A 13,995-nucleotide genomic window follows, 5' to 3' on the forward strand; every position below is an offset into this window, starting at 1 on the left:
TGCCTCAGTCAGTTAAACATCCCATTCTTGGGATCCCCATCTTGATCATGATCTTACAGTTTGTGAGATCGAGCCCCATATCAGGCTTTGTGCTGACAGTGCAGAGCCTGCCTGGGACTCTCTCTTTCCCTATCTCTCTACCCCTCCCCACCTCAAAATAAATAAATAGGCATTTTTTAAAAGTCAGCTATTGTCAGAATGGATTTAAAAAACAACAAATTCCTGCCATATGTTGATGAAAAAAAAAGATTTTTCAAAAAATACCAGGAAAATATACATTTTTAAAAAGCTGGTACACCAACATTATTATTATACAGAGTAAATGTTAAAGCAAAAAGTATTATTTGTGATAAAGAATATCATTATTTAATAATGAAAGGAATCATAATTCTGTCTTGTTTGATGCCAGGTTTTATTTTCACAGTCTTGAACAACACCTGGCCCATGGTAGGTGCTCAGGAAATGAATGGTTGAATAAATTAAGTCATGAGGAAATTACAGATGTAACAGCATAGCCTTAAAATATACAGAGCAGAATCTGACAAAATTCTAAGGAAAACTGATAAATCTATAATAACATTGGTCGATTTTTAACATTTGTCATACAGGAAATAATGAGATCAAACAGAAAAATTTAGTGAAATCTACAGAAGATTTGTGTTCCTGACTTAACAAATAGACATATAGAGAACCCATACCCCACAATTATAGAATACATAATTTTTTGAAATCATTTAAAAAATTGCATAGAAAACATTTTACAAATATTAACCACATGCCAGACCATAATGGAAGTCTTAACAAAGACTACATACAGAATTCATATATAGATCATGTTTTCTGAGCACAATCTGATAAAGTTAGAAATAAATAACAAAAAATAGTTTTTTAATGTTTGGAAAATCGAAGACAAGCTTTGATTAATATAGTCTTCAAAGAAGAAATAATTATGCATATGAAGTACACAGAAAGTGAATGGCAATGAAAACACTTATATCAAACTCAGTACTAATAGCACAAAAGGAAAATTTATTGCCCAGCATGGATATATTTTAGAAAGAAGAATGAAAATTAACGAGCTCAATTTCTAAGTCCAAATATTAGAAAATGCATAATGGAGTATGCAAGAAAGTAGAAGGAAGCAAATAATAAAGATAACAGCACACATTCATGAAATGAAAAACACTATAACAGTGCTATTCCTTTGAAGAAGCTAAGAAGGTAACGTTTTATTTACTTTGAGACACTTTTTTCCACATTTGACATCTCTGAAGTATTTTATGATTGGTGATAGCTAAGATTCTATGATATATGATAGACGAACTTCTGGTAGGGTTGATCAATGAAAAAAAGAAAGCACAAACAAGCAGTATTAGAAATGATATGAAGATATAACTATGATTACAATAAACTTCTTTGACCAAACTAGTGCTGATAAATTTGAAAACAAATGGCATGGTTTTTTAAGATAAAGTATTAAATTTAACTTGAGAAGAAACAGAAAATATTGCTAGACTTCTGACCATAAAAGAAATGGAATAATAAATAAATCTACCACAAAAAAAATGAAGCTCATAATATTTTATAGGCATTCATTTCCAGAAAATGAACTCAAAAACAGAAATTTCATCTTAGGAGGCTAGTGTATTCTTGATGCCAAAACCAGACAATGGCTATGAAAGAAAGAAAAATATGGTTCAATCTTCATTATGAACACAAATATAAAAATACACTAGACAAGATAATAACAAGCCAAATCTAGGAACATAGGTTTGTTTTTTTAAAAGAAATAATGACCAGTTTGGTTTATCACACAAATATAATGAGGAATTACCCTAAGAAAAAAAGCTACTGTTTCATTTCAATGCATTAATAAATTAAAGAAAACCACCTAATCATCTCAGAGGATCCAGGAAAAGACTTCAATAAAATTCAACATCCACTTGTGATTAAAAAAAAAATCCAAACCTATAAAACTCTTAATTAGAAATAAAAGGACACCTCCTAGCCTAAAAAGGAGTACTGACTAAAACCTACAGAAAATATAATCAATAGTGAAATGTTAGAAACATTTTTACATTCAGGGATAAAAGACAAGAATGACCATTATCACTACCTCTATTTAACATTGTTCTGGAGATCCTGTTCAAGAAACAAGTAAAATGTGTACGAATTAGAATCATAGAAACAAAACTCTCATTATATATATATATATATATATATATATATATACACTATGAGATATATATACTATGAGATAGATATAGATAATGTTTATTTTGAGAGAGAAAAAGTGTGCAATCAGGGTAGGGGCAGAGAGAGAGAGGGAGAGAGAGAATCCCAGCAGGCTCCATGCTGATTGTGTGGAGCCCAACGTGGGGCTTGATCTCATAAATCATGAGATCATGGCCTGAGCTGAAATCAAGAGTCTAACACTTAACTGACTGAGCCACCCAGACACCCCTCATAGCATATTAATTATAGTTGTTTCAAATTCTCAGTCTGATAATTCCAACATCTCTGCCATAGCTGAGTCTGGTTGTCATGGTTACTCTGTGTCTTCAAACTGTGTTGTCTTTTAGTATGCCTTGTAATTTTTTGTTGAAAGCCAGACATGACACATGGGTAAAAGGAACTGGGGTAAATAGTCCTTCAGTGTGTGATTTTATATTTAGCTGACTGGGTTTACACTGTGTTTACCATTTGCTATAGCTATAGGTGTCCGAGGTTAAAATTTCCTCTGGTGTCCTTGTTTCTGTCTGCCCTCTTGTCTTTAGGTGTCTCTGAAGACTTCTTCTTAAATAATGTCTGGGATATGCAATTCTTTCTGTTGTATTCCCCTGTTAGTATACAGGGGCCTTCTTGTTCTGGTGGTGTGAAGTGTGGGGGCAGGGGAAGTAAGTATTCTATTGTCCCATGGTTAGGTCACAGACTTTTAATGAGCCTTTGCCTCTGGGCTGCGACGTTCCAAGTGCTTCTCGGTTTTGTTTAGATGAGACAAGAAGGTTAGAAGGGGCTGATGTTGGATATTTCCCTTCCCTCCGGTTGGTTAGTCTTTGGCAAGAACCCAGTCAGTTAGGCTCTGGTAAAATAGTTTCTTTTGAGGCCTTGTTAAGAACAGAATGATAAGGACAGAATTCTCTGGGCATATTTCAATATAGAATTTAAAATGTCTATACCAAGACACCAAAACCATAATTGAAAGACAAGTTCCAAGTTGGCCAGGTTGTAGAGCAATAGGAACTCTTATACATGGCTGGTAGATATCTGAGAGAGCACAACCTCTTTGAAGAGCAATTTAGTGTTATTTAGTAGAAGTGAACACACGCATACCCTCGGCCCCAGCAATTCCATCCCTAGATCTACACTCTGCACTATTTGCCAACACACTTCAACGTGTTGCTGTTTGTACTGATGATGCAGAAGCAATTGTAGGTAAAACTGCTGGTGATTTAGTACGAATCGAATGGTGCCAAACTGTTTTGCTCGTCATTGTATTCTTTATTGTCAGGGGCTTGAAGGAAAATCGTCATCATCATCATCACCATCATCATCATCCAGTTCTACTTAGTAATTTAAAATTTTTTTTTAAGGTTTATTCATTTTTCAGAGACAGAGACAGAGAGTGAGGGGGTGGGGGGAGGAGCAGCCTGAGAGGGAGACACAGAATCCGAAGCAGGCTCCAGGCTCTGAGCTGTCAGCACAGAGCCTGACGCGGGGCTTGACTCACAGACCGTGAGATCATGACCTGAGCTGAAGTTGGATGCTTAACAGACTGAGCCACCCAGGTGCCCTTTTATTTATTAATTTTATTGACGAAGCAGTAAAAATTATTTATACATTTTATTAAATCTCAACTCTGAAGTACATGTCTTCTTAATATTAACATTCTGTGCAATGAAACAGAAAATACACATCAAGCGTTTCTGCACCCCGAAGTATGATGGTGTCTCACGGCAAAACACATGCTTTTTTTTTTTTTTTTTTTTTGAGCTATGAGCTGAACTAGCTGCTTTTTTCATAGAACACCCTTTCTACTTGAAAGAAAGACTGAAAAACTATGGTTATTCAGACTTGGGATTTTGGCAGGCATTTTCTCATAAATGAACAAAGTGAGCCTGTCACTTCAAGGAACTGACTACATCTGTTGCCAAAGATAAATTTTGAGCTTTCAAGCAAAGTTAGAATTTTGGAAAATTTGTATTCACTACCATGACCTTGACAGTTTCCCAATTTTAAAAAACGTTTTTATGATTAAATCAGTGGTGATATAAATAAATGTGTTTTTCTTAATTTTTTAATGTTTATTTATTTATTTATTTTGAGAGAGAGAGAGATAGTCGGGGAGGGGCTGAGACAGAGAGGGAGACAGAATCCCAAGCAGGCTCCGCACCATCAGCGCAGAGCCCAATGCGGGGCTCAAACTCAGGGACCGTGAGATCATGACCTGTGCCGAAATGAGGAGTCGAACGCTTAACTGACTAAGCCACCCAGGCACCCCAATAAATGTGGGGTTTTTTTTTTGATATTATATAATAAGACCTGCTGACATTTGTAAGGCATGTATAACTCAGTGAACCAATGTCTCCCAAATGACCAAGAAAGATCAATGGGTTTTAGTGTAACAAAGGACGAGAAACTCATTGACACAATTTCAGATTCCACATTTGGAACTAACCTTTAAGAAACTATCACTTGTAGACCCTTGATTTAGTATCTTTGGTGAAGAATATCCAAATAATCTAAGAAGGTTATTAAAATACTCCTCCCCTTTCCGACTACATATTTGGGTGAGGCCTGCTTGTCATCCTATGCTTTAACCAAGAACTTATTACAGCAGATTGAATACAGAAGCAGATATGAAGATCCAGCCGACTTCTATCAAGCCAAACTGAAGAGATTTGCAGAAATGCAAAAACAATGACCTTCTCACTAATATTTTTGTTTCGTAAAATACAGCTATTTTTTTATTTAAAAGCATCTTATTTATGGTAAAATGTAGTAGGTTTATTATTGCTATTTTTAAATGAATTAATACAGAGATATTTTTAAAATTTCTCAGTTTTAATTTCAAGCCATAAAGATCAGTAGATAAAATCCATATAGACAAAAGCTATTTGGGGTTACAGCAACGTTTGTGAGTCAAAAAAATGAAGTTACTAAATGTTTATCGAGAAGGGAATGGATAAATACATTTTGATAGAGTCACAAAATACAACAAAACACCTCTCTGAAGTTAAATGAGCTAGATTTACATGTATTAATGTGGATGATTTGGGAACATGTTGAGAGAAGTAAAAACAGGTTGCAAAATGAGGGGCACAGAATGATTCCACTGACACACATCTCAAAAACAGAGGGATATTGTCGGCTTACGGGTACCTCCATAGTTAGTAAGAATACACGCTCCTGTGGAAACACAAGAGGATACATATCAACCTCGGAGGCTAATGGGGTCGGGGGCCAGCGAAAGCAGGGGAAGGTTCAAACGTATACACAAAACATCTAGAAAAAGATGGAAGAAACCATGGCACAAAGTTAATGTTTACACTCTGGGGCCATAGGTATTGTTCCGTATCTTTCTATTCACTTGAAATATCACAGCGTTAAAATATACTTGGTTTTAAATGCCTCTGTCGCATTTGCTGTCCGTGAAGAAATATTCAACTGGCTGGTTCCCAGCGGAATAACATTTTCTCCATTCAGGGCCGGACAGCCAGCTGTCCTGCTTTTTGCCGGCTGCTTCTTGACCCTAGTAGATGACTTGGGATATTTGAAGAGTAATGTCTTTTCTGCCTGCAGAGCTCTTGATCCTGGGTTCTCAGTCATGGCCGCAAAGGAAATTCTCCCTCAGGTTTCTTACAGAACTCCCGCAGCTGTCAGGGAGGGCAGGCAGCCAGCACGCCCAGAGACAACTTGAGCCGGCATCAGCATGGTTCCCGCTTGGGGCAGGAGCCCTGACACAAAGTATCCTGTTCCTGTTCCTTTTCCTTCTGAAGCCAGAGAGCAAGCCTTTGATTCATGGGGCGATGATATCATGTAGTCCTGCTGGGTGTAGCCGGGCTCCAGGCGAGCATCTGGGAGGCACCTAATCCCCTCCCCACACCCAGCACTCCCTGGAGCCTCATGGGCCCCACGGGATAGTTTCATGGTAGAGCTGAGATGATCTTTGTACCTTTAAATTCAGACATTCTGGTCTGAAGCCACTCAGCTTCCCGGCATTTTTATTGAGAATACCCTCGGCGATAATTTTCAGACTTCGCGGCCTCCGATAAGGAGGAAGAGCTTGATAGTCTGGTTTTGTTTCTGTTTGAAGAGCGTATCCCCAAAGGAATTGCATGTGTCCCAGATTCAACACAGCTGTTAATTAGAGCTGAGAACACTTGGTTGACCCCTGTGTGGCTAATTGCTAGAATTGAGAAGCGTCTCTAAGGGCCTCCTATGATAACAACTGAAAATTGTACTGAGCATCACCTAACGCTTCTGGAAGCAGTTCAGGATGGGAAGCAATAGGCTCCCTGCAGCTCCTGGCGCGAGAGAAGCAACTATGTGCTGAAGGAGCAGTATTAAGGATTCTCTTCAGTGATTAAAACACCCACATTTCACTTTGGATGTGTGACTTGAGGCAGTGTGCACAGAAGGCCTTATCACAGAGCTCAGAACGGTGCGGCACAGCATACGTGGCCTACTTCGGAGGGCTTCGACTCCCCCTCTGACATCTCACCCCAGGGTCAGTGCCACCACCGCCCCTGGGCCAGTGCTGTGGGTCAGGGCAGGAAAGAACTCCGGTGGGGAGTGGGGACGGCTGTGAGCAGCTTCTGAGGTGCCGTCTGAAGCAACCGTTCTGTTTCCCCGTGTTAAACGGACCACTGAGACTCACTCTTACAATGAGGAAAATGTCTGGAAATCACCCAGTTCCCTGCCTGGTATGAAAAGAGTGGCCATCACCTCCCTTCCCGTTGGCTCTGCGAGCAGAAATAACTGAACGGAAATGTCCACGGACAGGGCGAGAACCGGGCTGGAAAGAAGAGGAAGTAACAGAGGGAAGAAAACGAAAGCCGATTGTCAGAGAGCCGGCCAGAGGGACATCGGTTAGGGAGAGGAGAAAAGGGGAGGCAGCCAGGGAAGAGGAGGAGGCAGGGAGGGCCGAAGAGCCACTTAGGGGAGGCGAGGGAGAGAAGTGGCTCTTCCTCCTTCCTCCCCAGGTCCTGGGAGGGAGTAAAACTCAGCAGAACCGGCGGCAGCAAGTGTTTTGGGCTTCTCAGCCAAGAGGCCCAGATCATACCCCAGATAGTTTAGTGGCCTGGCGGACTCCACTCCCTTGGCCTGGCCTAAGGAAGGTCGCCTGGAGCCAGCAGTGTAAGGAGACCCATGATCCCTTTTCCAGAAGAGATCCAAAGCATGGGTCCAATTCCAGGAAGTGACAACAGCAGAAAGCAACCCAGAGTTAGCCGCCCAGAGCCGGGGAGGGGAAAGAAACAGAGGAAGCCGGAGAAAAAGGGATCACTTGCATTTTCTTCTAGACCCAGATTGGCTGCGGAGGGCAACCCGTGCCAAGGACAGCTGGGGACCCCACGTATCTGGAGTCTCTAATTGGACGTGCCTCCTCCTAATGGACACCTCTCACTAACAAAGATTATGGAGGATGCCCTGTGCGCTTGGCCTACTTGGGACGGTAGTTGGGGACATGGGAGCAGCGACTATAGCTGCCCTCTGCAGGCAACGAACTGGAGAAGAAAATCTAATACACAAGATATCACAATGTGCAGTGCCGAAGAGTATCAGACATTTAGCTAAACGGGACAGTGCCGGGCTGAGTCCACAGGGACTGGAAGGGGCATCAACGAGGGCTGGGGTAGTCCGAGAGACTTCTCAGAGGAAGCTGGGCCAAGCGTTAAGTGCGGACCTTGAGGGAACACATAGAGGCAGAGCGTCCTGCTTAGATGAATCAACAAGGCTGATCTCACTTGATTGGAAGGTCCTTGTTGGACAACGATGAGAAATCATGGTCCTTTGCTGCCACACATTTACATGGAGCTTCATATTCTAAGACTTTCATATAAATTTTCATAATTGCTCCCCGCAAGGCTTTTAAGAAATAGTTTTTTATTTTTGGAATTGGAAAATATCTTAGATTTTTATCCAGCCCAGGCTCTACACATGACATTTGAGGAAGTGATTCCCAAAGAGTTCAAGTGACTAACTCAAAGTTACACAGTTAAGTAGCCCCAGGACTATAACGCAGGTCTTATTATTCTGCTTAAATGGACTTAACAAAAAGTATATGAATGCAATTTTGTTTTCATTTATATGGAGCTATTTCCTATCATAGAGACACGTACTTGAAAAGAGTAATTGTCTATGTTTTGTTTCCTTATGCTAAAAGGAATATATGATCCAAAATATATGATCATCACAGGAAATTTAGCAAATACAGGTAAGCCAAAAAATTAAAACCATCCATAATCATACCATCCAGTTTACAGGCTTTGAAAATCGTTAAAAGTGTGTATTCTTTTCATTTGAACCTTACACACAGGTTGCTTTATTTTAGGCGTAAATGTCTCTGGTCCCCCTTAAGGAGAAGAACATTAAGAAGCAGGATAGAAGCAGCATAGTGTGCAGAATCTTAAAGGGCATAAAATTTGGAGCCAAAGGTCTAGGTTCCAGACCCGGTCAGTCATTACTAGCTGTGTGGTCTTCCGTAAGTCAGCCAACTTCCCTGCACGTTGGGTTCTCATTTACAAAATGATGGGGTTTCAGCCATCTCTTTCTTAGCTTGCTAAAATGTCTTTTCTAGGACTTCAAAATCAGGCCTTGTAAGCTTACAACAGTTAATTAAAACAAAGCAAAACAGTTTCTGATGTTTTTAAAGGAACGTAACAGCATGTTAAAATAGGCCTCTTCCTTTCTCAGGGTTTTGGCTGGGGCTCCAAAGCTGAGAACAATGGGTTTATGTCTCCCCCACATTTGCACACATTCTAAGCCAGATATAAGACTGTCTAGGCAGGACTGGCAAAGAGTGGCCTCGAGCTTGCTCTGCCTCAGTTAGACCTCCCCACACCCCCAAGCTTTGCAGAGAAGGCTAAAAGAACGGACCTAGAGGCTGCCTTCTCGTTCCCCTGGAAAAAAAAATCCTTAATGAAAGGCTGGCTGGTGGTACCTCGGGCAGCTGAGCAAAACCAATGGGTCCCCAGAGGGAATAAGCTGCATTTACAGAAACAATAGAAAAGTCTGTACCACGAGAACATGAAAAAGAGAGTTGGACTCATTATCTTATATACTTGAAGAGGCTTTTCTAGATGATTCCAACATAGGCCACACGGTGTAGGTGCTGGAATCCGGGTGATAAGGGGGGAATCTCAAGAGCCAGCTGACGTGGGTATCATCCAAGCAATGCTATGGTACGCTATCCCAGGGAGGAAGGGTCTCTCAACAAATCTTCCGAAGCACCCCACTAGAGACGTACCCTTTAGATCTGCCAGTCACCGAGGAGAGGACCCTGTGATTGCAACTGCTACAGCCACCCAACACCTTGCCTCTTTCTCTCTAACTCCCTCTCTCTCCTGGGCCCAGCTAGTGCAAGAGGGGGTGAGACAAAGAACAAAGGACCGTGAACCATGTTTGCGAGTCTGGCTGCGGCCCACACTAGCGGGAGGGAGAACTCTAATTTGGATAAGACACTGAAGTTTTGAAATGACATTGAACTGAACTTTTCAATACGTGAAAGGGAGCAGAAAACCATGGGTAGTGAGGAAAGAGTGGAGAGAGCAATTCTGAAGGGCCAGTCATAAGGTAGAAAAAAGTCGCTTTCTGCTTGAATCCTCCCAGCTCCAGCTTGTTTAACGTGCCTGTTGCAGGAGCGTAACTTGGGGGAGCAAAGAGAGGGTTGCAAAGGGGAGAGAGATTGGTGGCCAGATCCCAATCAAGAGGCTGTTGTCTGGAAATTAGGCAATAAGGCGATGGGAGCTGGGGATGTTCTGAGGTAACTCTGGCAAGAATTAATGACTGCTTAGGCGTGTTAGACAAGTAAAGTGGGTGAGTCACATAAGCTTCTAAAGTTTCTAGCCTAAGAGACTGGAAGATAGTGACTTGATGGATAGCAATGCCACTTCTATGGCTAAATATGTGTTCTAGAGAGATCCCACACTTAGGTCAATGATGCCACATTTTTGGAGCTCCTTCACTCGAGTCTTCCGAGCCAGTGGCTCCTGAGCCAACTTATGAGTCATATAAAAAAGTCATTACTTTTCATGTATCCATTTTTCATTTAATCCATCATTTAACAAGTTTTGTTAAGTGTTTCCTATCTGTTATGCACCGTGCTGGTCACTGCGGAGAAAAATTAGCGGGTCACAGGGTCAGTTCTTAAGTTGCCCATGGGCAACCTACTCTAGTTGCTGGGTTAACCATGGTTTTTGTGGCCTTTCCCCCTTTTAACTCCCTCATGCCATTGATTTTATGTAGAAAGGAGCACAGTATGGTGTAAATTGGCTGTTACCATCTTAGGTACATGAATTTATTTTCATTTACCAGTTTTCCATTTTGTCTTATGTCCCACAGAATATAGGCCGTTATGACAACATGGCCCAGAAATTTGATCTCTGTCCAAATTTGCACTTTCTAAATGTAAGTAGACACTCAAAACGAGTCTAAAAATCACTGCCACAAAATGTACCCAAATAGACCCACACAATTGTTCTCTCTCTCTCTCACACACACACACACATACATACACACACACATTCATACCATTCATATTCAGTTCCGTGTGACAAAAATATGTATCTAGTACTTGGAATATCAGAGTTTGGTGTTAAGTCCTCCAAGGGAGGTACAAATTAGAAACATAGTTCTTTCTTTTTAGAAGTCCACAACTTAGTAAGAGAAACAGATACGTTTAACAGATACATGCTGTTTATAGAGAGACATATGTGGTACATGGTGAAGTGTGAAGTGATATAGTAAAATAATAAACAATAAATTATAATAAATTAGCAAGGGTGAAAGAATCTATAATAACCCCTTGTATTCAGGCTGCTTGACTTTGGGACCTCAGGTACAAAGATCTGAGTTAATCATACTGTCCAATCTATTCAACAAAATTTCCTAGCACCTACCATGTGGCAGGCACCTTTCTAGGTAGAGGAAATGCAACTTTTTTTCAAGCTGGGGATACAGTTAACCATTAAAGAAATGCCTGATCGTAGTGGCAATGGGAAGAATAAAAGCAAGGTGGCGGGGAAGCAGGTGATTAGATGGCTTTTATTTGGGTGATCAGAAACAGCCTCTCTGAGGATATAACATTTCAGAAGGAACCCAACTTGAAAAGGAAGACCAGGACAAGCCTCTCAGACAAGACAAATGACTGTTGGAAAGTCCCCAAGCAAGAATGAGTTCCATGTGCTGCAGAGATGAAGAAGAGGTGGGTTGTGCCCGGACCACTGTGGGCAAGGCGGGGAGCCCGGAATGAGTTGAGGTTGAAGAGGTGGACACTGACCAGGTAAGTAAGGCTAGGTTTTAAAATAACAGAAGGTTTGGCTGATCCTTAAATGTGCACATGCGTGCATACATGCACACACATGAAATACCAAAACTGTTTCGAGCATTGACAGAACTGCTGGAATCTATGCAGGAAATAACACTTATTTGGATCAAGCTTAAAAACTCATTACTTTTTGTTTTTAAGTTTATTTATTTATTTTGAGACAGTGCGCTGGAGGGGCAGAGAGAGAGAGAGAGAGAGAATCTCAAGCAGGCTCTGCACTGCAGAGCCCGACACGGGGCTCAAACTCACGAACCGTGAGATCATGACCTGAGCCAAAATCAAGAGTCAGTTGCTTAACCAACCGAGCTACCCAGGCGCCCCTCATTACTTTCTATTCATACCTAACACTTAATTTGCCTACAAAAGTTTAAGGAGCAGAATATTTGAATAATGAACTCTAAGCATTATCAAGGGTTATCAATGAACAGAGTATAGGAAAAGCCATGAGTGACTAAAGAACAATTTGAAAAAGGAAACCCCATTAAGGCAGGCAGGGAGAGGGGAACAATTCCAATTATGGGGGGTGAAGAGTGGCAGTTTTTGCTATGTTTCTCATTAGGCTGGAGATGATTGTGCCATATTCTCATCATTGGTTTTAGATAAATCCCCTCTCTTATAACGTTATTTTTCCAATCCCCACCCCATAGGTTTCCTTCCTAGTATGTTTGGGATATGTCTTCAAGTGCGTATGTATCTTTCATAAATGCATGTGTTGTTTTCCATGGATGTGATTTTAACTAGCCAACATGAAATTGTGGTATGATACTGTTCCATTTTATTTACTCAAGACTACTTTTAAAGGTCTATCCATATTTCTCTGTGTATCTCTAATTCATCACTTCCAATTGCTGCAGAGTATTTTGTGATAAAGGTCCTTCATGTTTTACTTACCCATCCCCCTAGAGATGGAAACCTAGGTTGCTTCACGCTTTCTACATGCAATGAACATCCTCATGAAGATGCCCTTATGGGCTGAGGTGAGTTTCTCTAGAGGACTACATGGCCATGACGATTACTCTCACTCAAATTCTCTTGATAAAGCTGGATTGCTCTTCTGAATAAATGCACTAGTCCACATGCTTAGTATATGTTCATAAATGAGTTATTCAGAATACACTAAGTTTCAAGTTAAATTTTTGAGATATTTATTTATTTTTGAGATAAAGTGTGAGCAGGGGAGGGGCAGAGAGAGAGGGAGACAGAATCTGAAGCAGGCTCTAGGCTTTGAGCTGTCAGCACAGAGCCCGATGTGGGGCTCGAACTCACGAGTCGCGAGATCATGAGCTGAGCCGAAGTCGGACGCTCAACCAACTGAGCCACCCAGGTGCCCCCAGAATACACTAAGTTTCAGAGTCATATGGTGATGTATACAAGATCCAAGTCTTCCAGTTCAGTTCTAAGGCTTTATCCATTGGGAAATGCCTTTCTGAGAAAGAACCCCCCTCCCCACATGGATGTGCACAAGCACAGATACAAAGTTTAGCTGAATTACTCCTTAAGGGGTATAATTATCCTTCACTGCCCCTCATTCAATGATTATTTATTGAAGGGCAGCTATAGAAGACATTGCTTTTTTTTCTTCACGAGGTCAAGGTGTTATTTCCCCTCATCCTCAATGCCCCTGTTCCAAGCAGGTATGCACTAGGGGATGAGATCCTTCCTTTCCTTGAAGGAACTTACAATCTAACTTCCTCTCATAACCATAATCAACATTAATACAGGTAGCAGATTTTTCAAAAACTTTTTGTGGTTCCGTTTTCTTACATCTGCATCAGCATGTGATGGCCTCAGAATCCCTCAAAATTGATCATTTTACCTAGTCCCTGTTCTCCATTTCTGGAAACGACAAACTCCCTCAAACTTCAGGTCCCAAATATCCAAGTCATACCAGAAGACAGTTACAAGGCTACTGGCCAGAGCCCAGCATGTAGCACAGTGATTCTGTCGGGAGTTCAATGCATTATGAGCAAATATGGCAGAACCATAAACCAGATCCATTTTAGCTGTGGCCGGTTATGCCCTTGGGTTTGAAATAATTAATTTCCTAGACATGTGGTCCCCAGATGAAATTCATGCTGTGATTTGATTTTTTAAATGCAAAAAAAAAAAAAAAATTCTGCAGCAGAAATTCATCACCAACATGTTAAGGAATTTGATGACTAAAAATAATCTCCCCAGAGAGTGTATGGGCATGGTGTGCAGACTTGGAAAGGAAGAACACACCAGTGAGTCTATGTGAGAGGGAATGACATGGGCACTGAACTGGGGGCCCACCTTCTGGTATCAAAGGCTGTATCACATCTCAAAAAATATATATTTTTAATCTATTAAATAAGAAATTATTTGGGGGTGCCTGGTGGCTCAGTCGGTTAAGCGTCTGGCTTTGGCTCAGGTCATGATCTCACGATTCGTGAGTTCGAGCCCCACATCAGGCTCTGTGCTGACAG

This window comes from Felis catus, chromosome A3 (assembly GCF_018350175.1).
Source record: "Felis catus isolate Fca126 chromosome A3, F.catus_Fca126_mat1.0, whole genome shotgun sequence".
Classification (NCBI taxonomy): domain Eukaryota; kingdom Metazoa; phylum Chordata; class Mammalia; order Carnivora; family Felidae; genus Felis; species Felis catus.